We start from the raw sequence: 27,952 nt of genomic DNA on the forward strand, positions 1-27,952 counted from the left end.
ATCAGGGAAATACAAATCAAAACCACAATGAGATATCACCCCACACCAGTCAGAATGGCTAAAATCAACAAGTCAGGAAATGACAGATGCTGGCGAGGATGTGGAGAAAGGGGAACCCTCCTACACTGTTGGTGGGAATGCAAGCTGGTGCAGCCACTCTGGAAAACAGCATGGAGGTTCCTCAGAATGTTGAAAATAGAACTGCCCTATGACCCATCAATTGCACTACTGGGTATTTACCTTAAAGATACAAACGTAGTGATGCAAAGGGGCACGTGCACCCGAATGTTTATAGCAGCAATGTCCACAATAGCCAAACTATGGAAAGAACCTAGATGTCCATCAACAGATGAATGGATCAAGAAGATGTGGTATATATACACAATGGAATACTATGCAGCCATCAAAAGAAATGAAATCTTGCCATTTGCGACAACATGGATGGAACTAGATTGTATCATGCTTAGCGAAATAAGTCAAGCAGAGAAAGACAACTATCATATGATCTCCCTGATATGAGGAAGTGGTGATGCAACATGGGGCTTAAATGGGTAGGAGAAGAATCAATGAAACAAGATGGGATTGGGAGGGAGACAAACCATAAGTGACTCTTGATCTCACAAAACAAACTGAGGGTTGCTGGGGGAAGGGGGGTGGGGAGAAAGGGGGTGGGGTTATGTACATTGGGGAGGGTATGTGCTTTGGTGAGTGCTGTGAAATGTGTAAACCTGGCGATTCACAGACCTGTACCCCTGGGGATAAAAATACATGTTTATAAAAAAATAAAAAATTAAAAAAATTAATAAAATTATATAAATAACTCATCTAATTTATAAAGCACTTCAGATTCACGTAAAACTTGAACAGATAATGGAGAAAGATCTCCTACGCCTTCTCCCCTCCACTGCACCTTGTTTTGCTTGTTACTCACATCTGACCTTCATGTGGTGTGTTTGTTCCTATCAGTGGACCAATATTGGTGGATATTTGTTATCAACGTGCACTCTTTGTGTGGTATAATTCTATGTTTTTTTTTTTAAGAAAAAATTTGGAATTTGGAAAAAATATATAATGTCTGGTATCAACCACCCAGAAGAGTCTCACTGCTCTACTAATCCCCTGGTTTCACCTATTCAACCCCCCACTTCCCTGTGACTCCTGATCTTTTTACTGTCTCTCTAGATTTGCCTTTTCCAGAATGTGATATAGTTCTGATCATGAACATTTCATGGCAACTTCGATGGTCTTTTCCAGAAAGCTGAAAGGCTCTGATCCTCATTTCTCTCCTGCCCCTCTCCTTTGCTGGTGACCCAGTAGCAGCCCAGTTCATGGTTATTAACTAGCTGGTTCCATGACTCCCTCTCCATGCCCAAGTCGACCAAACCTCCCTGAGTCAGTCCTGAGCAGCAGTGCCGCCCGAGACTGACAGCCCCTCGGTGTCCTAGACCCTCCAAGGTCCTATCTGAGAAGCTTCCTCGTGTTCCAGCAGATTAAGAAGCCCCATCTAATGCCAGGTTATGGTCTCCTGGCTTTGAGATGGAAACGTCGCTGTGTCAGTTTATCTCATGTTTGAATGAGCTCACGTATGGAAAATCTGACAATGGATATTGTAGATGGGATGTGCAGTTCTCATTGTGGGGAGACTCTTGAGGCCTGATTCAAGAGGGTGCTCACATGCCAGCATCAGCTTACCAACCGTATGGCATGGCTTCTCTTTTCAGCACCAATATCCCTTCTGGGTTTTAGAGTCTTACTGTTGCTGATCAAGATGGACATAAGAGTTGCATCCACTGGGACAAGCCTATGTCTTTCCCACCGGGGTCCTCCACACTTGGTTCTGGCGTCTTTGCCCAGGCCATGGCTTCCTGTCTCATTTTCTAGACTCACCCAGAGAACAAAAGCTCCGTGCCAGCAGTGTACAGTATGGCCGCACCTTCGCGGGGGTTTCTTTTCTGTAAGGGCAGGTGGCCTCCAGACCCAGTAAAATAGGAACGTGTTTTTGAATCACTTACTCACTGAGGAAAAATCCATGAGAAAGGAAAGGTGGGGCTCTTGTGTTTCGCTGGAAGGTCATGCTATTTCCGGCTTCCTGCTGGGAATGAGGATTGGGATGTTTCTGGAAGGACTGATTTTCCAGGTAATGGACTGTGGCCAGTGCTACAGCCTCCGGGAGCAGCCATGTTCCCTTTAGGTGGCATGGGTCTGTGTGCTCAGGCTTTAGGGATGTCTCTGTGTTGGTCTGTGTAGTGTGAATGTGAGGTGTGGACAATGGCTGGACCCGAGAGGGTGTGCTCCCCCTGTAGATATGTCCCATGGACATGTCACAACTTGTTGTCACTCTGAGAAAACCCTGTCTCCCCTGTACCTTTGGCATGCCCTGTCTTGCTCAGCCTTCGCCATAGCTGGGCTGGGCATTGGTTTTTCTCCCCACTGCTCAGAGGGAGAAACTGAGGTACAGAGATGAGTGACCCACGCTCCAGAGTGCTCGGGGGGAAGAGCCAGCCTGTGACCTCCAGCTCTGAAGTACTGACCTGTGCTCAACACTTGCATAGGGTCACTAGCGATGGAGTTCCAGCATCTGTGCATGTGCCTGGAGGCTGAGAATCTGCAGAGGTCCCAGATGTGGCCACTGCCATAAGGTGGCGTCTGAGGTCCCACAGCCCAGGGTGGCCAGAGGCACCCAGAGCCAACTCTGGCATGGAGGCTAATGGGAAGCATGCATAGATAGCCCTGTGCCCCTGATCCGCCTGCAGATTCAGAGGTGAGAGGTCACCTTGGACCATGTAGGTCTGCATCTGTCAGTGCTGGGGTCGCTCCTCAGCCTTCAGCCCAAAGTAGGGAAATATCGTGGAGATTTGTCACTACAAGCCCTTGAAGCGTCAGGCTGTGTGAGCTGTATAGCCTGAGATGGTGGCAAGGAGGAGTTCGATACCCCGCTGTTTTACCAGCCTGGACTCAGCTCCTCCCTCCCCTCTGTCCCGCTGCTCTCCTTGGCCTCCTTCCACCACCAAACTCCTCTGTCCCTGACAGGAACACCAGGGACTGAGTTACAAGTGTCCTCCTAGCTCCACACAAAGGCCTGCTGGAGGAGCACCCCAGGGACAGGAACAGGGAAAAGGCCCCATGGAATGCCAAGGTGAGCTCACCTGCCTTTGAGATGCAAATCCTGCTTTCTTGGTCTCTTTCTTTCTTTTTAAATTCAGTTGAATTCCGAAGAGAAGCTGTGGGCCTGTGCATCACACACAGTGTAAGGACCTATTTAACCAGACTTCATTAAGGTTAAACAACAACCTTGTTTAACCCTTATACTGTCCCTGCTCCCCTCCCCCAGGGGACTGACTTAAAAAAAAAAAACGAGTCCTGGAAACCAGCCACAGGTAACAAAGCCCAGATACAAGGGTGGGTCAGGCCAGGTGGAGACATCCGATCAGTGGGGGGTTGCATACTGTCTCCCTAGCTACCAAGGAATATAGGGCCCGCCCCTTTGGGAGCCTTTTGGGCACCAATTCTGACCAAGGTGATAGGCTGGTTCAAATGTCTACTAGGGTAAATTGTAATTCAGTTGGTCACCTAGCATCTCTGTGGAGTTTCCTGTGTGTGTTACAATCTCATTAGCCACCTGTGTGTGGCCAGGCCCGACCGCATGGCCTTTGCCCTTAAAAGCTAGTCTGTGAAACAGAGAAAGGTCACCCTCTCTGTAAGAGGCACGGCCCTGGCCGGTCAGTTTGATTCTTGATGCTTGGCGTGATATAAAGCTTTGGTTAACCTTCACTTTATATCAGTCTTGCTCCTTTAATCACGGACCCATTTTGGGGGGACATAACTGTATTTGCCATCTCCTTTTTGGGGGTTTGGGGGAGTCAAGTCCCACCTGGGACACCTGCTTCACACAGCCACTGGGGGGATGGCAGCACCAGCTGGTAGATGGTAGACTGTGCGAAGGTGGGGTGGGGTGAAGGTTTCTCCCCAGCAGAAATCCTCCCTTGTTGGATGAAGAATTCCATGATTGGCAACCAGTATGGATGGAGAGTACGGGATCCAGGAAAAGCTCAGGCCCATTTTGCCAGCATCCTTTCTGCTGGCCTTGGGGTTGATGAGGGAGCACAAGGCTGGCTGAAGACAAAGCAAAAGATGGCGCCCTGCACCCCCCTCTCCATCCGTTCCCCCTCAGTCATATGTGTAGCATCCCTCAGGCAGCCCTGACTGCCATGAACAATAAGCAGATAGTTAACTTGCAGAGATCACAATCCTGCAAGACATCTCCCAACTATCTTGATAATGGCTTGCTAAAAGACAACATTGGTCTTCCGGCACCTTGTAGGCCCATATGAAAACTCCATTGAAACCTCCCTTCCCCTCACCTTCCCCCACCTGCAGGGTACATAACCTGCCATCCCTCACAACCCGGCGCAGCAGCTCTTCCTGACCACAGGTCCTGTCCCAGTGCTTTAATAAACCACCATTTTACACAAAGATGTCTCAAGAATTCTTTCTTGGTCATCGGCTCTGGATCTCAGCCCACTGAACCTCACCTAGGCTCTAGAACTTCATCAGGGTCATGGACTGGACTGTTCCCCAGCCAGATTGCTAAAGCCACCAATAGGACAAATGACCCAGACAGACGTATAGGGAGTGATGTGATCTGTCACTGCAGGTGGTCTTGGGAATAAGTGACAACAGTATCAACTCCAGATTCCCTCACTTGCCAGAAAATGATCTAGGTGGTAAGAGAGGGTGGAGGCCCCTTGCCACCTCTGCTGATTCTGGGTTCCTGCTGGGAACCAGGGCTGGGGGTGTGAGGAGGGAAGCTAATTCTCCTGGTAAAGAACTGTGGCCATTCTTCAACAAGTACCGCTGTTCTCTTTCGTGGGTGAGGGTTTGCATGCATGGTGGTGGGCTGTACCTTGGGGGAACCAGGTGCTGTGATTGTGTGTGTGTGTGTGTGTGTGTGTGTCTATCCCCCTAGATCGAGCTCCCCTCTAACAACACAGTTGTCAATGTCAGTATCTAAGTGACAATTCCCATCACCATTGTTTCATGCAATTATCTGTTTCAAAATTGATCAAATTGTGTATTTTAAATGTTTGCTCTTCCCTGTATGCCAAGTACACCTCAGTAAACTTGGGGGGAAATGCCATCACCAGCGAGGAGAATGTTCACAAGGTTCTAAGTGGACAAAACTGTGCTCCAGATTAAGGGGTCAAAAACAACTTCAGATCTGACCTCTGAGCAGGCTGTTTCATTCCCCTCGAGGTGCTGGGATCAATCATGACTAAAGAAAAGGAGCCCTAACGGTATCTAGTTGGCCTCTGAGAAAAGGGAGGCTGGGGAGGGTGCAGAATTGTGCGTCATCACACAGCTTGTGGTTAAGGAACCCGGCACTGAGATGAAGCCCTTCAAGCCCCAGACCCTATGCACTATCTCTCATGCCTCCCCCACCAGGAGAGAATTCTAGAGGGGATGAGGCAGGTGGTGAAGTCATGGCTGGTGTGAGTGCTGTGTGGACGTCTTCCTAAAAGCCCAGAGAGAGGGGCTTGCTTCCCATTCCAGCCTCTTCTCCAGCCACATTGTAACAAACTAGACATTTTCCTTCATGGAAATTGGGGAGAGGCAGAGAATGCAGTCAGGTCTCCTGTTCCCCAATTGAGACACATCAGTGGGGATGGAACCACGACCAGACCAGAGACATGGAAGTTCCCAGTCTGAACCACCCAGGGCCCGGAGGGATGAGTTTTTACTTTTCACCTGCTTCTGGGAGTCACCTGACAACCAGTCCTTGTCTACACACTGTTGGCCAAGGGTTATCTGGCCTGCAGACACAGTTACACTGAAGAGATCTCACCCCATGTGGCCATAGCAGCTGTAGAGCTGCACAGGAGGTGAGAGGGGCACAGACTCCAGGCACGGTGAGCTTAGCAAAGTGATGGGAGCTGAACCCAAGGCTGGGGTGATCCTTCTTGATCTCTTTTATGGCCCAGAGGACATCAGTTTGAGGGTTTCTCTGACATGACCTGAGAGTTCTCACACACAAACTCTGAGTCCTCCTGCTCATGGGGACGGGTAGCCACTTCAAGGGCACCAACAGCATCTCCCTCATTCCTTCTCCCCGAAGTGGTCAGCTCTCAGCAGCCTCTCTTGATACAGCCGGGATTAGGGTCTACGTCAGGAGCAGAAACTTCCCTCTTCAGCTTGTCTGGGCCTCTGTGACCCCATCCTAAGCTAAGTACCTGCCCAGGCTCTAGTCTGGACCAGGAAGAGAAGGATGGGCTCCTGAAGACAGTGAAGTGTCCCTGCCCCTAGCTAGACATGCCTGCTCATGTGTGAGTTAATTCGAGGAAACAAAGCTAAACAGTCCCATCCTTCATCACATCAGCCAAATTTCAGGTGCCCCGTAAAGCATGTTTACAACACAGAACATTTTCATCCTCACAGACAGCTCCCCTGGGCACCTGTTCTGAGCCTGGCAGAGGGGCTGCTCATGGACCCCATCTAACCCAGACTGTTTCCACCACAGTTGGGATCGCAGGTTGATCCATGCACAGGTGAGAGCTATCTTGATCCCATGGAGACAGGGAAGTGCCATGTGAAGGGGCATCCTTCCTTTCCCTGAGGGCTAGCAGCTGTGCTTAAGGTCTTGTTGAAGGGCTCTGACTCCAGGAAGCCCAGGGCAGGTCTGGCTCTGGAGGAAGAACAGGTGATGCCAGGCGAGCCAGCCTGGTCTCCGCTGGGGCCACAGGCACAAGGGAGCCCCTCTCTCTAACAACCCACCACTCATGCTTGTGTCTCTAAAGATTAGATTGTCTACAGAAGCTACAATTCAGCAGTGAAGATGAAGACACCCCAGGTAGGGAGCAGCTCTCAGGTGTGTCCCATGGGAGAGGTTTTGGGGAGCAGTCAGGGAACACTTACAGCATGGAGACTTAGGAAATGCTATGAAATCAGAGAGAACAAGGAAATGCATGTGCTTTTCATATTTTAATGATGTAAGAATAAGAGCCGTCATGTCTATTAGCTTTGGGTGTACTGTTTGTCATCATCTTGTCTTCCTTTGCTATTTAAGATTACCTTTCCTCCAGACCCTCCAGGCGCTGGTCTCATCCAGGCATAGGAGGTCCTCACATCTCCCATGTCTATAAAATGTCCTGTTGCTGCCCCCTCACCTGCTCTCCTGCATCACCCTGGCTCCTGACCTGGGTCTGCAACACAGAATGGTGCTGAGCAGCTCTGAGTGGTGGGCAGGGAGCAGGGTGGGAGTGAGAAGGACTGGGCCTTCCTGCTGGAGGGGCCCTGGAAACCTGGGTCTGCCCCGGGCTCCCCCCACTTTGTGCTCTCCTGCCCTGGAGGGCTCTGGACTCACTTAACAGCTACCCAAATCACACAATTTTAAAACAGGATGATTCCATCAAGAATCTGATTCCCGAAATCCTCTTCTTCTGCATTCCAGAGACTTAATCAAGAAAGAAAGAAGAAAAAAGAGAACAGGAAGAGGAAATGGAGTGTAGAGAGGCAGGAGGAAGAGCAGAGGCAAACGAGAGTCCTTCAGGGACCCAAACCCCAGGAGGGCACTGGGGTGGCCTTCACTGCCTATGACCTTGCGGGGGGATGACGGTCAAGGCCAGTGCTACGAGGGAAGGATGTAATGTGAACATACCCTGGGGAAAGGACACCCTTGCCTTCTCCAGCCCTGAGTTTGCTATGTGAGTCCCCTACTGGCTCCGAGGTTGGGCAGAGGGGGCTGTGGGTGCCCACAGTTTCACCCTGTGCCTGATGCCAGGAGGAGCAAGTCACATAGTGTTCTTTGTGGAAAGTGTCCCTGGAGGGTTCACCAGTCGTGTGTGGCCCTCTCAAGGTGAACAGGGAGCAGCTCAGCCAATCCATGTGGGGAAATAACGCGGGAGCTCAGGCTCCCGAGTAAAGTGAGGAGGACAGAGGCCCTGGGGGTCCCTCCCATGCCAGCAGGGTGGCTCTGCTGGCCCCACCACCCATCCCGGAGGGCACATGGCAGCCTGAGCTCAAGTTGGCAACAAGGCAACATCCAACCCCAGCTGGGAGAGGCCCGAGCCCTGGGGTTCCCTCAGCCTCTGGGGAGACCCATCGACAGCCAGGCTTACCTCATGGCACCGTTTCTCAGGTTCTATAGATTTTTCATACATACAGGGAAACCAAACAAAACACTAGAATTTGAAGGAAATTGAATGCAGTGCTAATTTGGAATATGTTAAGGAGTTAGGATTAGAAATTGTGCACAATTCAGGGACACCTGGTTGGCTCAGTCAGTTAAGCATCTGCCTTCAGCTCAGGTCATGATCCCAGGGTCCTGGGGTTGAGAGTCGTGTTGAGCCCGGAGTCGGATTCTACAGGGATACTGCCTCTCCCTTTCCCTCTGCCTGCTGTTCCCCCTGCTTGTGCTCTCTCTCTGTGAAATAAATAAAATCTTTTAAAAAATTGTGTACATTTCACATTCTACTTTTGTAAATAAAACAAATATAAGTTGTATTATATGTTAAGAAGCAGTGTCTTCTGTCACTTACCTTGCTGGAATATACTAAAGCCATGAAATTATTTTTTTTTAAGACTTCTGTTTTACTTATTCATTTGAGAAAGATAGAGAGACAGGGACAGAGCGAGCACAAACAGGGGGAGAGGCCGAGGGATACAGAGAAGCAGAGTCATTGCTGAGCTGGAGCCTGATCCCAAGACCTGGAGATCACCACCTAAGCCAAAAGCAGGTGCTTAACCATCTGAACCAGCTGGGTACTCCCCAAATTAGTGATTCTATGTGAAGCATACTGATTGTCTTTTAACTGAAAGCCATAGGCAGGGTTTGATGGCATGTTAGGGAGAAGAAGGAATATGAGCAAGGGAAGGGGGCATTTCAGGTCTCTGGTCACTGTGCCGGGGCAGGTGTCATGATGGGTTGTATTGCATGAGGGGTGGGGGGCAGGGTCACCACTCTTGGTCTCTGTTTTCAGACCTCTGGCTCCTCACAGGGCCCAGAAGGTGGGACTTGGGCTTTTTCTCCTGCAGTTACTTACATGAATTTCCCCAGTGGCAGCTTTGCATCAAGAGGAGCTTGCCTACCTTCCCCTGGGGCGGCGCTAAAGCTTTCCTTGTGCGCAGCAAAGTTTCTGCACAGTAAGGTTTGATTGGATGCTGTGTTTCAGCATCTCACTTCGCAGGGGCCAATTCCTTCCTCTTGTCCCCGGACAAGTGTCACAGAACCCAGGACAGGATAGTGGCCTCACCCTGGAACTTTGCATCCTGAGTTAAAGTGGAGACTAATTCCTGTCAGGGCTCCAGGTTCCTGATCTGGACACGAGCTCCCCCAGCTGAACACTTGTCTTGATCTCACTCTTCTGAGGGACCACAGAGCAGAACAGACACAACAAACCTTCCCCATGGGGCTCCTTCTGCCATGAATTGGTGGACTTATGGCCGCAGACATAAACACACTTTAGGTACATGGGTTTCTCAAGATGACCCAGGCAGATGAGACATCTACTTCATTCTTTAAAATGTTCAGCCAGACCCACTCTCTGTGGAAAAACTTGTAGACTGGAGTTTCCCAATGACCGAAATGACCATGAGTGCTTGGGTTCTTAATCTTCTCTACTTGCATGTCTATACATGTTATGTAGCTACTACATGTCATCCCTCTCCTAGGAAATGACACACAATATAAAGATAAATGACTCTTGGCCCCGAACTTCTGATATTTGAGATACTAATGAGAATAAAAAGCTTGGTTGGTCAATCAGCCTTGACCTGAGCTGGTGCAGTGAACCAGATCATGGGTGTCCAATACTGTAGCCACCGACCACCTGTGGCCATCGAGCACCTGGAGTTCAGCTCCTCTGAGTTGAGATGTACTCTGAGGGTAAAATGCACACTGGATTCTGAAACTAGAAGAAGGAAGAAGAAGTGAAATTATCTTATTGAGATCTCTGAAACAATTCTCATTGACATAAATACATGTGGAAGGGATACCATTTTTCCAATTATAATTATTTTTACTCATTTCCTTTTACTGTGTGTGATGTGGCTACTAGAAAATTTGTTGCTGACGTAGGTGGGACACATTAGATTTCTGCCAGGCATTGCCAGACTCAACTCCTGAGAGTCTCCAACTTGGGGAACTGGTCCCACCTGGCTGCGACTCAGAACCACAGCAGCCACTGAGGGGTGGAATCAGTCAGTGGGGAAACTCAGTGCAGCATCTCATAGAGCAGTCTGAGCTATGATCTGGTTAAGGAATAGAAAGACTTGGTCCTCTCTTCAGTGTGGGTATTGAAAATCTAGTTCTGCCCACAGCTCCTAGAGCAGAGAGCCCGAGTGTATGCAGTGTCTCTAGGTGCAGACGCTGTTTGGAATTGAGTTGGCCTCCAAAACACTTGCTGTATTAGTAAAATACTTTATTCCCTGTACTATGCTTTCTCATATTTGCTTTTTGCAGAACCCTGAGAAGTAAAAAAAAAAAAAAAAAAAAAAAGTTTCACAAGATTGGATGGGTCCTCTATGAGAGTCTTCCCTGGTTTCCTACTCCCTCTGAAGGTGACTTGGTTCTGGAGTGAGATCGATCTGGATGGGATCTCTGTTAAAGGGTTCTCTTTCCACTCTACCATACCAGCATTTGCCTCTTGAATTTGATTCATTTTAAGTTAGTTCTAGGAGAGAATCAATTTACTGATGACAGAAAGGTGGCCAAAAATGTTTTTATTCAACATTGAATCAAAATTTAACATGGTGCTACACTTTCAAGAAAGTTGAATTTGAATATTTACAAATCTCAAGAATTGCCCGAGGCCAATAATTATAAATTTTTCTCATCTTTTAGACAAACTCAGACATGTGTATTTGACTTCATCAATATTTCTCCATATGTATTCCTCCATACATATTTGGAAAAAATTCATGCTTCATCTTGAAACCACACTACAGAAGGTAAAATTCCCATTTCAATTTCACTAATATTTTCTTAAGATTAAAACCTCAGCTTTACTAAGCAATACTCACCCTTCACTAATATCTATATAAGTTCTCTTTCACTTTAGCTCAACTATTTAGAGTATGTGAGCCAGGGTGATGGCCATACCACCTATTTGCTAAGGAATCATGGGGAACCAAGCCAAGGGGGATGGCATTTGGCTCTGCTTCGTTCCCATCCTATGAGATAGATGCTTCACGTTGATTTTATTGCCACTTGGTGACTAGAAAGAGGAAATCCCTTATTGCTATCACATTTTGCTTCACAGTTAAATATAAAAATACAGGCGTATCAAAACCATGAAGCGATTTTAAAATATATTTGAGAATCAAGACACGGGAGGTTCAGATCAACATTTTATAAATTATACCTATTTTAAATATTCTTATTAAGGAACCCTCGGTGATATTTGAGAGGATATTGTTGCTGTGCCTCACTCATTTTGGCCTTTATTCCTCAAATATAGACAGCTCTGATGGATTTTAGTTCTCAAGTGACTGGCAGACACTGGAACTTTTGGTGAATGGAGCAGTCGTAAATGCATCTGGCCCCTAGGTGGAGCTATGTCACAGACTATGCAAGCTCTTCCCTCTTCCCTGTCCCTACTCAGTCTAACTTCATCTGTTCTGCTCTCTGAAATGCCCACCAGAGGGCAAGGACCCATCTGAGTCTGCAAGTGCTCACAAGACAGTTAAACATCGCCCTCTCTTGATAACTAGGGTTGTCTTCACCCCTTGCTGCTCACAAGACTATTAAAAATTAGTGCAGTTTAAACTCATAGGTAAATGTTCAGCCTTCCTTCTTTCTTTATCCTCTTTTTAGGGAGGAGAGGGGCAAAGGAAGAGGGAGAGAGAGAATCTTAAGGAGACTCCAGCCCAAGGAGTAGCTACATGCAAGGGCTCCATCTCATGACCCGGAGAGCATGACCTGAGTTGAAATCGAGGGTCAGACATATAAGTGCCTGAGCTACCCAGGTGACCCATGAATCCTTAATGACACGGCAAACTCAGCTAAATCCAATCTCCCCTTAATTATTCCTTAATTATACCTGTAGGAACCTTACATTTGTTCCCAAGACAAATCATTTCTTCATGTTGCTATCCCAGGACAATTTATAAATGCTGCTGCTTCTTTCTTCTCTCTCTCTCTTTTTAAAAAAGATTTTATTTATTTATTTGACAGATAGAGATCACAAGTAGGCAGAGAGAGAGAAAGAAGGAACCAATCTCCCTGCTGAGCAGAGAGCCCGATGTGGGGCTTGATTCCAGGACCCGGAGATCATGACCCAAGCCGAAGGCAGAGGTTTTAACCCACTGAGCCACCCAGGCGTTCCCCCCCCCCCTCTTTTTAAAGATTTTATTTGTTTTTAGAATGAGAGGATGCACAAGCAGGAGAGGAGCAAAGGGAGAGAGGGAGAGAAAAGAGAGATAGGAGCAGACTCCTTGCTGAGTGTGGAGCTACAGAGGGCTGCATCCCAGGTTCCTGAGATCATGACCTGAGCTAAAACTGAGACTCCAACCCTCAACCAAATGAGTCACCCAAGTGACCCAACTTATAAGCACTTCTAATAGAATCAGTTACTATGTTTTTGAATGGGTGTGGTCTTACATTATTTTGAATGAGACAAATTTAAGAGAGAGCTTGGTCTGTGGTCTTGATTTTGGATATCAACTACAAGGAATATCCAGTAAAAAGTAGATAACAAATAGTTTTATTAGATTGATGTATAGTTTACTTTAAATCTTGAAGTCAGTCAGATTTACCTTTTATTATCTCCTGATTTTCATGCTCCCTACACTCTCCTGCTTATCTAGGAGTATTATAAAACAATATAACATAATTGAAGGGAGAAAACTTGATTGTACCTTATGCAAAGAATAAAACAAAAGCCATTTCTTGAGTTGTGGTGCAGCATCAAGAAGGGGAAATGAGGGGCGCCAGGGTGGCTCAGTGGGTTAAGCCGCTGCCTTTGGCTCAGGTCATGATCTCAGGGTCCTGGGATCTAGTCCCACATCGGGCTCTCTGCTCAGCAGGGAGCCTGCTTCTTCCTCTCTCTCTCTCTCTGCCTGCCTGTCTGCCTACTTGTGATCTCTCTCTGTCAAATAAATAAATAAAATCTTTAAAAAAAAAAGAAGGGGAAATGAGAAGATGATATAGAAATTATTCATAATTTCCCATCTCAGAAGTCAAGTCTATAATTCTCATTATTCTTTTACAGTTTCAAACATTTCCAAACTTGTGGTGAACGAAAGAAAGCACATATGAAACTCGTCAGATGCAACATGGGGAAATGGTGGTGGTATTTGATTTCAAGGCACACACCCTTCTAGCAGGCTGTAAAGGCTGTGGGTTCACACTTTTGTCAGCCACCCCCAGAAGAAAAAATCATACATTTTATTAGCATTAGCAGGGGGTGAAAAATTGTGGGACATGGCTGATGAGTGCTAATGTGTCTGTGAATATGAATTTCAGTTTGGATAAAAGATGCAGGATATTCTACTGCAATTTTCAATGTCTCCTTTCTATTATACTCTCTTGCAAATTTTTCAAAAAGGAAAGGCTATTGTCCAATTTCAGGTGGTTTGGGGCATGTTCCAGTTTGTCTAACAATGCTTGGAAGTACATCTTTGTGTCATGGAGAAAAATAGTTGGGGAGAAATGACTGGGTCCACAGAGTGAGCTTTGAGAGAACACTTCTCAAAACAGTATTTGCTACTTTAAAAAATTGTGTATATCTTCTAAAAAAATGTGTATATATCCTTACATCAGTGGGGTCTATGACTAATTCCATATACATAGATATCAACCCTTTAATATTGGATTAAAAGACATCAGTAGGAATCCCCATTTTTCTTTCTTTTTAAAAGAAATGATTTACATGTATCTTTTAGAGAGAGAGAGAGCATAAGTGGGAGGGGCAGAGAGAGAGGGAGAGAGAATCTCAAACAGGGACTCAATCCCAGGACCCCATGACCATGACCTGAGCTGAAACCAAGAGTCAGATGCCCGACTGATTGTGCCACCCAGGCATCCCTAGGAATCCCCATTTTGCTTAAAGGGACTTAACAGACATGGCTTAAGACAGGGCTTCTCAACCTCTGGGTTGTCCTTTGGGACAAGGCAACTCTTGTGGGGAGCTTCAGGGTGCCTTGTAGAATGCTGAGTAGCATCTCTGGTCTCTACCCACCAAATGCCAGTAACACCCAACCTCCCATGTACTAAGTCATTACCAAGAGTCCCCTGGGTCCAAAATCCTCCCTGGGGACAACTGGAAGCCAATGCATGTGTCCCAGAGAACTGGGAAGCTATTATTTCTGGGTACAATATTCTATTATGTACTTTAATTGAGTAAAAATACTATCGGACTAAAGAGGCATTGACAGAGTATGAATACAGGAAGAGATAGAAAACTCCAATGTCAGCCTCATTGCTGTGTAAGCGCCTGGAGGCCAGGTAACAAGGGGAGGAGAGGAGATCCCTAAATTAATTTATTTTAATTAATTAAAATGATTGATAGTCATTCATTCTGTTCATTGGTTTCTCACATTCTCAAGAGGGTGGCTAAAGAGAGAGCAAGATGGAGAATTTAGATATTGTTGAGTAAACTGTTACTGAGCCACTACCATCCGTGCCTGGCAACGTGTATGGAATTTCCTCACACACTGACTCACTGGGGTTGGGAATCCCAGGCACAGATGTGCTTCTCAGTACTCAGTCTGAAGAAGTGGCTTATTTCAGGATGTTCATAAATCAAAGTGCAGTATAGGCTGGGATATCCTGAGAAGCACTGTCCAGTAGCATTCCCTGATGGAAATGATCTCCAGAGGCACTGTCCAATGTGGCAGCAACCAGGTCTGAGAGGCTCTTGAGCCCTTGAAAGGTGGTCACCTTTCATGTGTCACATGTGGAAATCTTCATATTTGGAGGATATTGAATTAAAAACACATGAATTTAGGGGAGCCTGGGTGACTCAGTTGGTTAAAAGACCATGTCTTGATATCAGCCCAGGTGTTGATCTCATAGTTGTGAGTTCAAGCTCTGACTTGGGCTCCACACTGGGCACGAGCCTCCTTAAAAAAACAAACAAACAAAAAAGAACCCCAAAATATCATTTATATTTACCTCACCATTTTCATTTTTCTTCTTTCCAGTGTGCTTCATAGAAAACCCCAAACCACCAAAGTGCCTTGCATGGAGTCAGCAACGATTGACATTGGCACTGTATAGGTTTATTTTTAATTAATTGTTTTTATTAACATATAATGTATTATTTACCCCAGGGGTACTGGTCTGTGAATCATCAGGCTTACACACTTCACAGCACTCAGCATAGCACATACCCTCCCCAATGTCCATAACCCAGCCCCCACTCCATACTCCCCTCCCCCTAGCCACCCACAGTTTGTTTTCTGAGATTAAGAGCCTCTTCTGGTTTGTCTCCCACTCAATCCCATTTTGTTTCATTTTGTCCTTCCTTATCCCCCAAACACTCCACTCTGCCTCTCAAATTCCCCATATCAGTGAGATCATATGATAATTGTCTTTCGCTGATTGACTTATTTTGCTCCGCATAATACACTCTAGTTCCATCCACGTTGCTTCAAATGGCAAGACTTCATTTCCTTTGATGGCTGCATAGTATTCCAGTGTGTGTGTGTGTGTGTGTGTGTGTGTGTGTGTGTGTACACACACACACACATATATACATATCACATCTTCTTTATCCATTCAACTGTTGATGGACATCTAGGTTCTTTCCAGAGTTTGGCTATTGTGAACATTGCTGCTATAAACATTTGGGTGTGCATACCCCTTCAGATCACTACATTTGTATCTTTAGGGTAAATACCCAGTTGTGCAATTTCTGGGTCATAGAGTAGCTCTATTTTCAACTTTTTGAGGAACGTCCATGCTGTTTTCCAGAGTGGCTGCACCAGCTTGCATTCCCAAAACAGTGCAGGAGGGTTCCCCTTTCTCTGCATCCTCTCCGACATCTGTCATTTCCTGACTTGTTAACTTTAGCCGTTCTGACTGGTGTGAGGTGGTATCTTACTGTGGTTTTGATTTGTATTTCCCTGATGCCCAGTCACGTTGAACACTTTTTCATGTGTCTGTTGGCCATCTGGATGTCTTCTTTGCAGAAATGTCTATTCGTGCCCTCTGCCCATTTCTTTTTTTTTTAAATTTTTTTTTATAAACACATAATATATTATTAGCCCCAGGGGTACAGGTATGTGAATCACCAGGATTACACACTTCACAGCACTCACCATAGCACATACCCTCCCCAATGTCCATAATGCCACCACCCTCTCCCTAATCTCTCCCCCCCAGCCACCCTCAGTTTGTTTTGTGACATTAAAAGTCTCCTATGGTTTGTCTCCCTCCTGATACCATCTTGTTTCATTTATTTTTTTCCTACCCCCAAAGCCCCCATATTGCATCTCCACTTCCTCATATCAGGGAGATCATATGATAGTTGTCTTTCTCTGATTGACTTATTTTGCTAGGCATAATACCCTCTAGTTCCATCCACATCATCATAAATGGCAAGATTTCACTTCTTTTGATGGCTTTATAGTACTACATTGTATATATATACCACATCTTCTTTATCCATTCATCTGTTGATGGACATCTAGGTTCTTTACATAGTTTGGCTATTGCGGACATTGCTGCTATAAACATTCGGGTGCACGTGTCCCTTTGGATAACTATGTTTGTATGTTTAGGGTAAATACCCAGTAGTGCAATTGCTGGCTTGTAGGGTAGCCATATTTTCAACTTTTTGAGGAACTTCCATGCTGTTTTCCAGAGTGATTGCACCAGCTGGCATTCCCACCAACAGTGTAGGAGGGTTCCCCTTTCTCTGCATCCTCGCCAGCCATCTGTCATTTCCTGACTTGTTAATTTTAGTCATTTGACTGGTGTGAGGTGGTATCTCACTGTGGTTTTGTTTTGTACTTCCCTGATGCCCAGTCACGTTGAACACTTTTTCATGTGTCTGTTGACCATCTGGATGTCTTCTTTGCAGAAATGTCTGTTCATGTTCTCTGCCCATTTCTTGATTGGGTTATTTGTTCTTTGGATATTGATTTTGGCAAGTTCTTTATAGATTTGGGGTACTAGCCCTTTATCTGATATGTCTTTTCTGAATATCTTCTCCCATTCTGTCAGTTGTCTTTTCATTTTGTTGACTGTTTTCTTTGCTGTGCAAAAGCTTTTGATCTTGATGAAATCCCAATAGCTCATTTTTGCCCTCGTCTCCCTTGCCTTTGGCAATGTTTCTAGAAAGAAGTTGCTGTGGCTGAGGTCGAAGAGGTTTCTGCCTGTGTTCTCCTCTATGATTCTGATGGTTTCCTGTCTCACGTTGAGGTCTTTTACTCATTTCGAGTTTATCTTTGTGTATGGTGTAAGAGAATGGTGAAGTTTCACTCTTCTACATGTAGCTGTCCAATTTTCCCAGCACCATTGATTGAAGAGACTGTCTTTTTTCCACTGTATATTTTTTCCTGCTTTATCAAAGATTATTTGACCATAGAGTTGAGGGTCCATAACTGGGCTCTCTACTCTGTTCCACTGGCCTATGTGTCTGATTTTATGCCAGTACCAAGCTGTCTCGGTGATCACAGCTTTGTGGTAAATCAGGCAATGTGAAGCCCCCTGTTTTGTGTTTCTTTTTCAACATTTCCTTAGCAATTCGGGGTCTCTTCTGATTCCATACAAATTTTAGGATTGTTTGCCCCAGCTCTTTGAAAAATGCCAGTGGAATTTTGATCAGAATGGCATTGAAAGTATAGATTGCTCTAGGCACGGTAGACATTTTAACAATGTTTATTCTTCTGATCCATGAGCATGAAATGGTCTTGCATCTGTTTGAGTCTTCTTCAATTTCTTTCATGAGTGTTCTGTAGTTTCTCGAGTACAGAACCTTTACCTCTCTGGTTAGGTTTATTCCCAGGTATCTTATGGTTCTTGGTGCTATAGTAAATGGAATCGATTCTCTAATTTCCCTTTCTGTATTTTCATTGTTAGTGTATAAGAAAGCAACAGATTTCTGTACATTGACTTTGTATCCTGCCACATTACTGAATTGTTGTATGATTTGTAGTAGTTTGTGGGTGGAGTCTTTTGGGTTTTCCATATAAAGTATCATGTCACCTGCGAAGAGAGAGAGTTGGACTTCTTCATTACCAATTTGAATACCTTTTATTTCTCTCTGTTGTCTGATTGCTGTTGCTAGGACTTCTCATACTATATTGAACAAGAGTGGTGAGAGTGGGCATCCTTGTTGTGTTCCTGATCTGAAAGGGAAGGCTGTCAGCTTTTTACCATTAAGGATGATATTCACTCTGAGTTTTTCATGGATGGATTTTATGAAGTTGTGGAATGTTCCCTCTATCCCCATACTTTGAAGCGTTTTAATCAGGAACAAATGCTAGATTTTGTCAAATGCTTTTTCTGCATCAATATAGAGGACCATGTGGTTCTTCTCTCTTCTATTATTGATCTGCTCTATCACATTGATTGATTTGCGAATGTTGAACCACACTTGCAACCCAGGGATAAGTCCCACCTGGTCATAGTGGACAATCTTTTTAATGTACTGTTGGATCCTATTTGCTAGGATCTTGTTGAGAATCATAGCATCCATATTCATCAGGGATATTGGTCTGAAATTCTCCTTTTTGGTGAGGTCTTTGCCTGGTTTGGGAATCAGGTAATGCTGGCTTCATAAAAGGAGTCTGGAAATTTTCTTTTGCTTCAATTATTTGAAACAGCTTCAGGAGGATAGGTATTATTTCTTCTTTGAAAGTTTGGTAGAAATCCCCAGGGAATCTGTCAGGTCCCGGGCTCTTGTTTATTGGGGGGTTTTTAATCACTGTTTCAATCTCATTACTAGATATCAAGTCTATTCAGGTCGTCAGTTTCTTCCTGATTCAGTTTTGGAAGTTTATAGTTTTCCAGGAATGCATCCATTTCATCTAGGCTTCTTAATTTATTGGCATGTAACTGTTGATAATAATTTCTGATGATTGTTTCTATTTCCTGAGTGTTAGTTGTGATCTTTCCCTTTTCATTGATATTTATTAATTTCGGCCTTCTCTCTTTTCTTTTGGATTAGTTTGGCCAATGGTTTATCGATCTTATTAATTCTTTCAAAAAGCAGCTTCTAGTTTCATTGATGAGTTCCACTGTATTTGTAGTTTCTATCTATTGATCTCTGCTCTAATCTTGATGATTTCCCTCCTTGTGTGTGGAGTTGGCTTAATTTGGTGTTGATTCTCCAGTTATTTAAGATGTACAGACAGCTGGTGTATTCTGGATTTTTCCATTTGGTTGAGGGAGGCTTGGATGGCTATGTATCTTCCCCTTAGGACCGCCTTTGCTGTTTCCCATAGGTTTTGGACTGAAGTGTCTTCATTCTCATTGGTTTCCGTGAATTGTTTAAGTTCCCCTTTGATTTCCTGGTTGATCCAAGCATTCTTAAGCAAGGTGGTCTTTAGCTTCCAGGTGTTTGAATTCCTTTCAAACTTTTCCTTGTGGTTGAGCTCCAGTTTCAAGGCATTGTAATCTGAGAATATGCAGGGAATAATCTCAATCTTTTGGTATCATTAAACTCTGATTTGTAACCCTGTATGTGGTCTATTCTGGAGAAGGTTCCATGTGCACTCGAGAAGAATGAGTATTCTGTTGTTTCAGGGTGGAATGTTCTGTATACATCTATGAGGTCCATCTTGTCCAATGTGTCACTCAATGCTCTTGTTTCTTTATTGATTTTCTGCTTGGATGATCTGTCTGTTACTGAGAGTGGAGTGTTAAGATCCCCCACTACTAATGTATTCATATCAAATATGTCTCTTTATCCTGATTAATAGTTTTCTTAGGTAATTGGTGCTCCCATATTGGGGGCATACATATTTACAATTGTTAGATCTTTTTGGTGGATAGACCCTTTAAGAATTATGTAGTGTCCTTCTGTATCTCTGTTTACAGTCTTTAGTTTAAAATCTAATTTATCTGATATGAGAATGCCTACCCCAGCCTTCTATTGAGGCCCATTGGCATGAAAAATTCTTCTCCACCCCTTCACTTTCAGTCTGGTTGTATCCTTAGGTTCAAAATGGATCTCCTGGAGACAACATATGGATGCGTCCTATTGTTTTAGCCAATCTGCATTCCCATGCCATTTTATGGGCATGTTTAGGCCATTCATGTGGAGAGTGATTATTGAGAGATATGTTTTTTTTGACATCGTGTTACCTGTGAAGTCTTTGTTTCTATAGATTGTGTCCATAAATTTCTGTTCAATGATATTCTTGGGATTTTTCCTCTTTTATAGAACCCTCCTTAATATTTCTTGTAGTGCTGATTTGGTGGTCACATTCTCTTTTAAAGCTTGCCAGTCTTGGAAGCTCTTTATCTCTCCATCCATTTTGAATGTCATTCTTGCTGGATAAAGTAGTCTTGGCTGCATGTTCTTCTCATTCAGTGCCCTGAATACATCTTGCCAGGCTTTTCTGGCTTGCCAGGTTTCTGTGGACAGGTCTGATGTTATTCTGATAGTGATGCCACAACTTTGGGTTTCTTTTTCAACATTCCTCTGGGTATTCATGATCATTTCTGGTTACATATAAATTTTAGGATTATTTGTTCTTTTTCTTAGAAAAAAATTTGATAGTTTTTGATAGGGTTTGCATTAAATGTGTAGATTGCTTTAGATGGCATACACATTTTCACAATATTTTTTCTTCCAATTTATGAGCATGGAATGTTTTTCCATTTCTTTGTGTCTTCTGCAATTTCTTTCATGAGTACTTTATAGTTTTCTGAGTAGAGATTCTTTGCCTCTTTGGTTAGGTTTATTCCTAGGTATCTTATGGCTTTGGGTGCAATTGTAAATGGGATCACCTCCATAATTTCTCTTTCTTCTGTCTTGTTGTTGGTGTATAGAAATGCAACTGATTTCTGTGAGTTGATTTTATATCCAGACACTTTACTGAATTCCTGTATGAGTTCTAGTAGTTTTGGAGTGCAGTCTTTTGGGTTTGCCACAGAAAGTATCATATCATCTCCAAAGAGTGAGAGTTTTACTTCTTCTTTATGCCTTTTCTTTCTCTTTGTGGTCTGACTGCTGACACCAGGACTTCTAGTACTGTGTTGACTAGCAGTGGTGATAGTGGATACCCCTGCCGTCTTCCTGACCTTAGGCAAAAGCTCTCAGTTTTTCCCCATTTCGAATGATATTCACTATTGGATTTCATAAATGGCTTTGATGATATTGAGGTATGTACACTCTATCCCTACACTGTGAAATGTTTTGACTAAGAAAGGATGCTGTACTTTGTCAAATGCTTTTCAAGCATCTACTGAGAGTATCGTGTGGTTCTTGTTCTTTCTTTTTTAATGTATTGTATCATATTGATTAATTTGCAGATGTTGAACCAAACTTGCATCCCAGGAATAAATCCCCCTTGGTCATGGTGAATAATCCATTTCATGTACTGTCAGATCCTATTGGCTAGCATTTTGGTGAGAATTTTTGCACCTGTGTACATCAAAGATATTGGTGTGTAATTATCCTTTTTTTAAAAAAATTATTTTCAGCATAACAGTGTTCATTGTTTTTGCACCACACCCAGTGCTCCATGCAATACGTGCCCTCCTTAATACCCACCACCTGTCTCCCCGAACCTCCCACCCCCCCGCCCCTTCAAAACCCTCAGGTTGTTTTTCTGAGTCCATGGTCTCTCATGGTTCACCTCCCCTTCCAATTTCCCTCAACTCCCTTCTCCTCTCCATCTCCCCATGTCCTCCCATGTTATTTCTTATGCTCCACAAATGAGTGAAACCATATGATAATTTACTCTCTCTGCTTGACTTATTTCATTCAGCGTAATCTCTTCCAGTCCTGTCCATGTTGCTACAAAAGTTGGGTATTCATTCTTTCTGATGGAGGCATAATACTCCATAGTGTATATGGACCACATCTTTCTTATCCATTCATCCGTTGAAGGGCATCTTGTTTCTTTCCACAGTTTGGTGACCATGGCCATTGCTGCTATAAACATTGGGGTACAGAGGGCCTTTCTTTTCACTACATCTGTAACTTTGGGGTAAATACCCAGTAGTGCAATTGCAGTGTCATTAGGGAAGCTCTATTTTTAATTTCTTCAGGAACTCCATACTGTTCTCCAAAGAGGCTGCACCAACTTGTATTACCACCAACAGTGTAAGAGGGTTCCTCTTTCTTCACATCGTCTCCAACACACATTGTTTCCTGTCTTGCTAATTCTCCTTTTTGAAGGAGATTTTGCTTTTGGGATCAAGATCATGCTGGCCTCATAAGTTTGGAAGTTCTCCTTTCGTTTCTAGTGTTTGGAACAGTTTTGGGAGAATAGCTACTAATTCTTTTTTGAATCTTTTGTAGCATTCCCCTGGGAAGCTGTCTGGCCCTGGGCTCTTGTTTGTGAGGAGATTTTGCTGACTTTTTCAATGTCTTTACTGGCTATGGGTCTGTTCAGGTTTTCTATTTTTATTTTTTCCTGGTTCAGTTTGGGTCGTTTATACATCTCTAGGAATGCATCCATTTCTTCCAGATTGTCAAATGTGCTGGCATATAGTTGCTCATAATATGTTCTTATACTTATTTGCATTTCTTTGGTGTTGGTTGTGATCTCTCCTCTTTCATTCATGATTTTATTGATTTGGGTCCTTTCTCTTTTCTTTTTGGTAAGTCTGGCCAGGGGTTCCTCAATCTTATTAATTCTTTCAAAGAACCACCTCCTAGTTTTATGGATTTGTTCTACTGTTCTTTTGGTTTCTATTTCACCGATTTCTGCTCTGATCTTTAGGATTTTTCTTCTCCTGCTGGGTTTAGGCTTTCTTTGCTGTTCTTTCTCCAGCTCATTTAGGTGTAGGGTTAGGCTGTGTACTTGAGACCTTTCTTGTTTCTTGAGAAAGGTTTGTATCACTATATATTTTCCTTTCAGGACCATGTTTGCTGTGTCCCAAAGATTTTTACTAGTTGTGCTTTCATTTCATTTGTTTCCATGATTTTTTTCAATTCTTCTTTAATTTCCTGGTTGACCCATTCATTCTTTAGTAGGATGCTCTTTAGCCTCCATGTATTTGAGTTCTTTCCAACATTCCTCTTATGATGGTGTTCTAGCTTCAGAGCATTCTGGTCTGAAAATATGCAGGGAACGATCCCAGTCTTTTGGTACCGGTTGAGACGTGATTTGTGACCTGGGATGTGATCTATTCTGGAGAATGTTCCATGTGCACTGGAGAAGAGTGTGTATTCTGTTGCTTTGGGATGGAATGTTCTAATTATATCTGTGATATCCATCTGGTCCAGTGTCATTTAAGGCCTTTTTCCTTGTTGGTCTTTTGTTTGGATGATCTGTTCATTTCCATGAGGGGGGCATGTTAAGGTCCCCTACTATTATTGTATTATTGTCGATGTGTTTCTTTGATTTTGTCATTAATTAGTTTATATAGTTGGCTGCTCCTATGTTAGGGACATAGATATTTAAAATTGTTAGATCTTGTTGAACAGACCCTTGATATATGATATAGTGTCCTTCCTCATCTCTTATTAGTCTTTGGCTTAAAATCTAATTAATCTGATATAAGGATTGCCACTCCAGCTTTTTTTTATGTCTATTAGCATTGTTTTCCACCTCCTCATTTTATTTATTTTCTTTTTATTTCTTTTCAGTGTGATAGTATTCATTGTTTTTGCACCACACCCAGTGCTTCATGCAATATGTGCCCTCTCTAATACCCACCACCTGGTTCCCCCAACCTCCCACCCCCCCACCCCTTCAAAACCCTCACGTTGTTTTTCTGAGTCCATAGTCTCTTATGGTTCACCTCACCTTCCAATTTCTCTCAACTCCCCTCTCCTCTCCATCTCCCCTTGTCCTACATGCTATTTGCTATGCTCCACAAATAAGTGAAACCATATAATCATTGATTCTCTCTGCTTGACTTATTTCACTTAGCATAATCTCTTCTAGTCCTGTCCATGTTGCTACAAAAGTTGGGTGTCTTTGGGTCTAAAATGTGGTTCTGCAGACAGCATATTGATGAGCTTTGGTTTCTTATCTAATCTGATACCCTTTGTCTTTTGATTGGGGCATTTAGCCCATTTGCATTCAGGGGAACTATTGAAAGAAAGGAATTGAGTGTCATTGTATTGCCTGTAAGGTGACTGTTACTGTACATTGTCTCTGTTCCTTTCTGATCTATGACATTTAGGCTCTCTCTTTGCATAGGGGATCCCTTTCAATATTTCTTGTAGGGCTGGTTTGGTGTTTGCAAATTCTTTTAGCTTTTGTTTTTCCTGGAAGTTTTTTTTTTTTTTTTAAATCTCTCCTATTTTCAATGGTAGCCTAGGTGGATATAGTATTCTTGGTTGCATATTTTTCTCCTTTAGTGCTCTGAATATATCATGCCAGTCCTTTCTGACCTGCCAGGTCTCTGTGGATAAGTCTGCTTCCAATTTAGTATTTCTACCATTGTATGCTATTGACTTCTTGTTCTGAGCTGCTATCAGGATTTTCTCTTTGTCACTAAGACTTGTAGGTTTTACTATTAGATGATGGGGTGTGGACCTATTTTACTGATTTTGAGAGGGGCTCTCTGTGCCTCCTGGATTTTGATGCTTGTTCCCTTTGCCATATTAGTGAAATTCTCTACTATAATTTGCTCCAATATACCTCTGCCCTGCTCTCTCTTTTTTCTTCTTCTGTGATCCCAGTTATTCTAACATTGTTTCAGCTTATGGTATTACTTATCTCTTGAATTATCTCCTCATGGTCCAGTAGTTGTTTGTCTCTCTTTTGCTCAACTTCTTAATTCTTTGTCATTTGGTCTTCTATATCACTAATTCTCTCTTCTGCCTCATTTATCCTAGCAGAAAGAACCTCCATTTTTTATTGCAGCTCATTACTCACTTTTTAAAATTTCAACTTCATTAGATTTTAGTTATTTTCTTTTTCCAGAAAGGGATTCTCTAATATCTTTTATTCTAATATCTTTATTAGATATTTTCTTATATTTTAGTCTAACATATTTATTTCTCTAATATCTTCCATGCCTTTTTTGAGCCCAGTTAACACCTTGAGAACCATCATTCTGAACTCTAGTTCTGACAATTGCCAATGTCCATATTGATTAGGTCCCCAGCCACCAGTATAACACCCACCCACCCACACACACACACACACACACATTTGGCTAGTGAATAGAACAGAGCCACCCATTTGATTTTGGGTGTATTTTGTCTCTTAGGAGAAACTACCTCCCAAAATTATAAAGAAAGAAAAACTTATATATCTATATCTATATCTATATATATATACAAAAATAAGGTTAAACATGATGAAAGGATGGAATATGAGTGTAATGATGAAAATTTTAAAGAAATTCTTAAAAAGGAATTGATAAGTTGGTTGGAAATAGGAAAATAAAAAAAAAAAAGAGGAGGGAACACGTTCTGGCTGGCAACCAGGACAAAGCCATGTGCTAGATTTGGGTATATTTTAATTAACTTGAAGAAATTGTATCGCAAAATTTTTTTAGAAAAAAAAACCTATATGTATACAAGAAATTAGGTTAAATACAATGAAGGGATAAAATATGACTCTAACAATGAAGGTGTAAAAAGATTTTTATAAAAGAAATCTATTGTGAAGATAAACTAGTTAAAAAACACTAAAAGAGGAAAGAACAAAAGTTAAAAAATAGAGTAAGAAAAAAAGAAAATTAAAAAATAATTAATTTAACTTTGCAAGACTAAAGGATCATGGGGGAAAAGTCATGAATTCTATGCATTCCTTTCCCCTAGCTCTGGAGTTCAACTGTCCTCCTTAATCAGTGAGCTTGGTCTTCGGTGGTGTTCTTGCTGATCTGTGGGAAGGGCCTGTTGCAATGATTCTCAGTTGTCTTTGTCTGAGGTAGAATTGCACCAACCTTGCTTGGGGGTGGACCAAGTAATCTACTCGGTTTGTTCTCGGGAGTTTTGTTCCCTGAGTGCTTTCCATAGAGCTTTGGAGGATGAGAGTGAAAATGGTGGCCTCTCAATCTCTGGTCCGGAAGAGCCAAGAGATCAGGGCCCCATGCTCAGTGCACCCTCAGAGAAAACCAGCCAATCACTCCCGTCTCCCTGGTATGAAAATTGACTCTCTCTGACTTATATCATTCAGCATAATCTCCTCCAGTCCTGTCCATGTTGATACAAAAGATGGGTATTCATCCTTTCTGATGGAGGCATAATATTCCATTGTATATATGGATCATATCTTCTTTATCCATTCGTCTGTTGAAGAACGTCTTGGCTATTTCCATAGTGGGGCAACTGTGGCCATTGCTGCTATGAATGTTGGGGTACATATGGCCCTTCTTTTCCCTACATCTATATCTTTGGGGGTAAATACCAAGTATTACTTTTGAATTCTTTCAACCTCCATAGGCTCTGTAGTGATCCTCTTGTGTCTGATATTAATGTACATTTTCTCTTTTTCTTTCATTTTTCTCCAGGCTAGAGTTCATCCTTTTCACTGATATTTACAAGAAACGAGCTTATATCTTGGTTTTGTGGATTTGGTCTGAGAATTTCCCATGTTCCATTTCATTGGTATCTGCAATAATATTATTTTTTTCTCTTGCTTGTTTTATATGACACTATTCTCTTGCCTTGTTTTCTAAGAAGGAAGCCTAGTCACTTTATGTCTTTCTGATTTTCCAACACACATCTTTCAGTACTATCAATTCTCCCAAGCCCTACCTCTTCATAAATGTTTGTCAAGATATAGTTACATCTCATTTAGCTCAAAATATTTTAACGTTTCCCTTGAAACAATTTCTTTGACCATTGTGTTATTGAGAAATATATTTTTAAATCTCCAGCTCTTTAGGGATTCTCCAAGATTTCCTCCTATTGTTGCTCTCTAGTTTAATTTCATAGAGGTCTGAGAGCAACTATTGTATGGCTCCTGCTCTTTTAAATGTGTTGGGGTGTGTTTCACAGCCCAGAATGTGGTCTCTTTTGCTGAATGTTCCATGTGAGCTTTAGAAAATGGTGTGTTCTACTAAAGTCTCTGCTCCTGTGCTCCAGGAAAGCTTTATTCCCTGTGTTCCCTTTTCTGTCTCCTGAGAGCCATGGTTTGCCCTGTGTCTTCCCCTCTCCTATGGATCCCAGAGGAGTGGTTGATTTTTCAGTGTCTTCAGCCTTTCTTTTGTCCTTGGGAAGAAGAGCTGATTTCCATGCTTTTTGCACATGGAAGCCTCTCCTTTTGCGTTCATGTGCCTTCAATCTCCCTTCTCCTGGCATGTGTCTTGAGTTAAATATATGTGGGCACATGGTGCTTTCATTCATAGAACTAGTTTTCCAAAACAGCTAAGAAGAATGTGTCTAGATGTAAGCTTCTGTACTAAAACACATTTCCTTTACATCTTTTCATCGTTATCCCAAATTATAAGTGTACAAAAATATCAGCAACATGCTTTCTCTCAACCTGTTGCCCACCCCAGAGGTGTAGACTGGTGAAAAGAGAAAAAAAAAATAGATATATACCCATTGAGTATCCAGCCTTTCACACACAATGATAGACAAAGAAATCCATTGACAGAGATGGATCAAAAAGCAAGTCCATAGGGAGTTGATACCATAACAAAAAAATGAAAGGTAAATTTTTGAGATGAAAAGAGAAATAAAAAAATTATGTATATAGATCATTGCATACTTTTGCATATAGAGCACCAGCTTTAAAAAAGAACAAGTTTCTATGGATGTTGTTTTGATGTAATGCGCAAATCTGGTCCCGTGAAAGACCTAGAGCTCTTTTCAAAGGTGAGGTTAACATCATTTGCATGACTTGGAAACAGGTCTTAGTTTGACATGCCTACTTGAGAAGGAACAAATCACACGAGATGATTCGTTTCACACATTTTGGAACA

At 43.0% G+C, this 27,952-nt stretch overlaps 1 long non-coding RNA gene across 1 annotated transcript in view; it reads right to left on the reverse strand.

Moving 5' to 3' along the window:
- Positions 1 to 9,691: 9,691 nt before the first annotated feature.
- LOC309857263 overlaps positions 9,692 to 27,952 on the reverse strand; it is a 60,742-nt gene continuing 42,481 nt past the window's right edge. Inside the window, exon 2 of the long non-coding RNA XR_014307589.1 lies at positions 9,692 to 9,896. This is a non-coding gene — a long non-coding RNA (uncharacterized lncRNA). The remainder of the gene's footprint in view (positions 9,897 to 27,952) is intronic.

This window comes from Mustela nivalis, assembly GCF_964662115.1.
Source record: "Mustela nivalis genome assembly, contig: HAP1_SCAFFOLD_568, whole genome shotgun sequence".
Lineage (NCBI taxonomy): Eukaryota > Metazoa > Chordata > Mammalia > Carnivora > Mustelidae > Mustela > Mustela nivalis.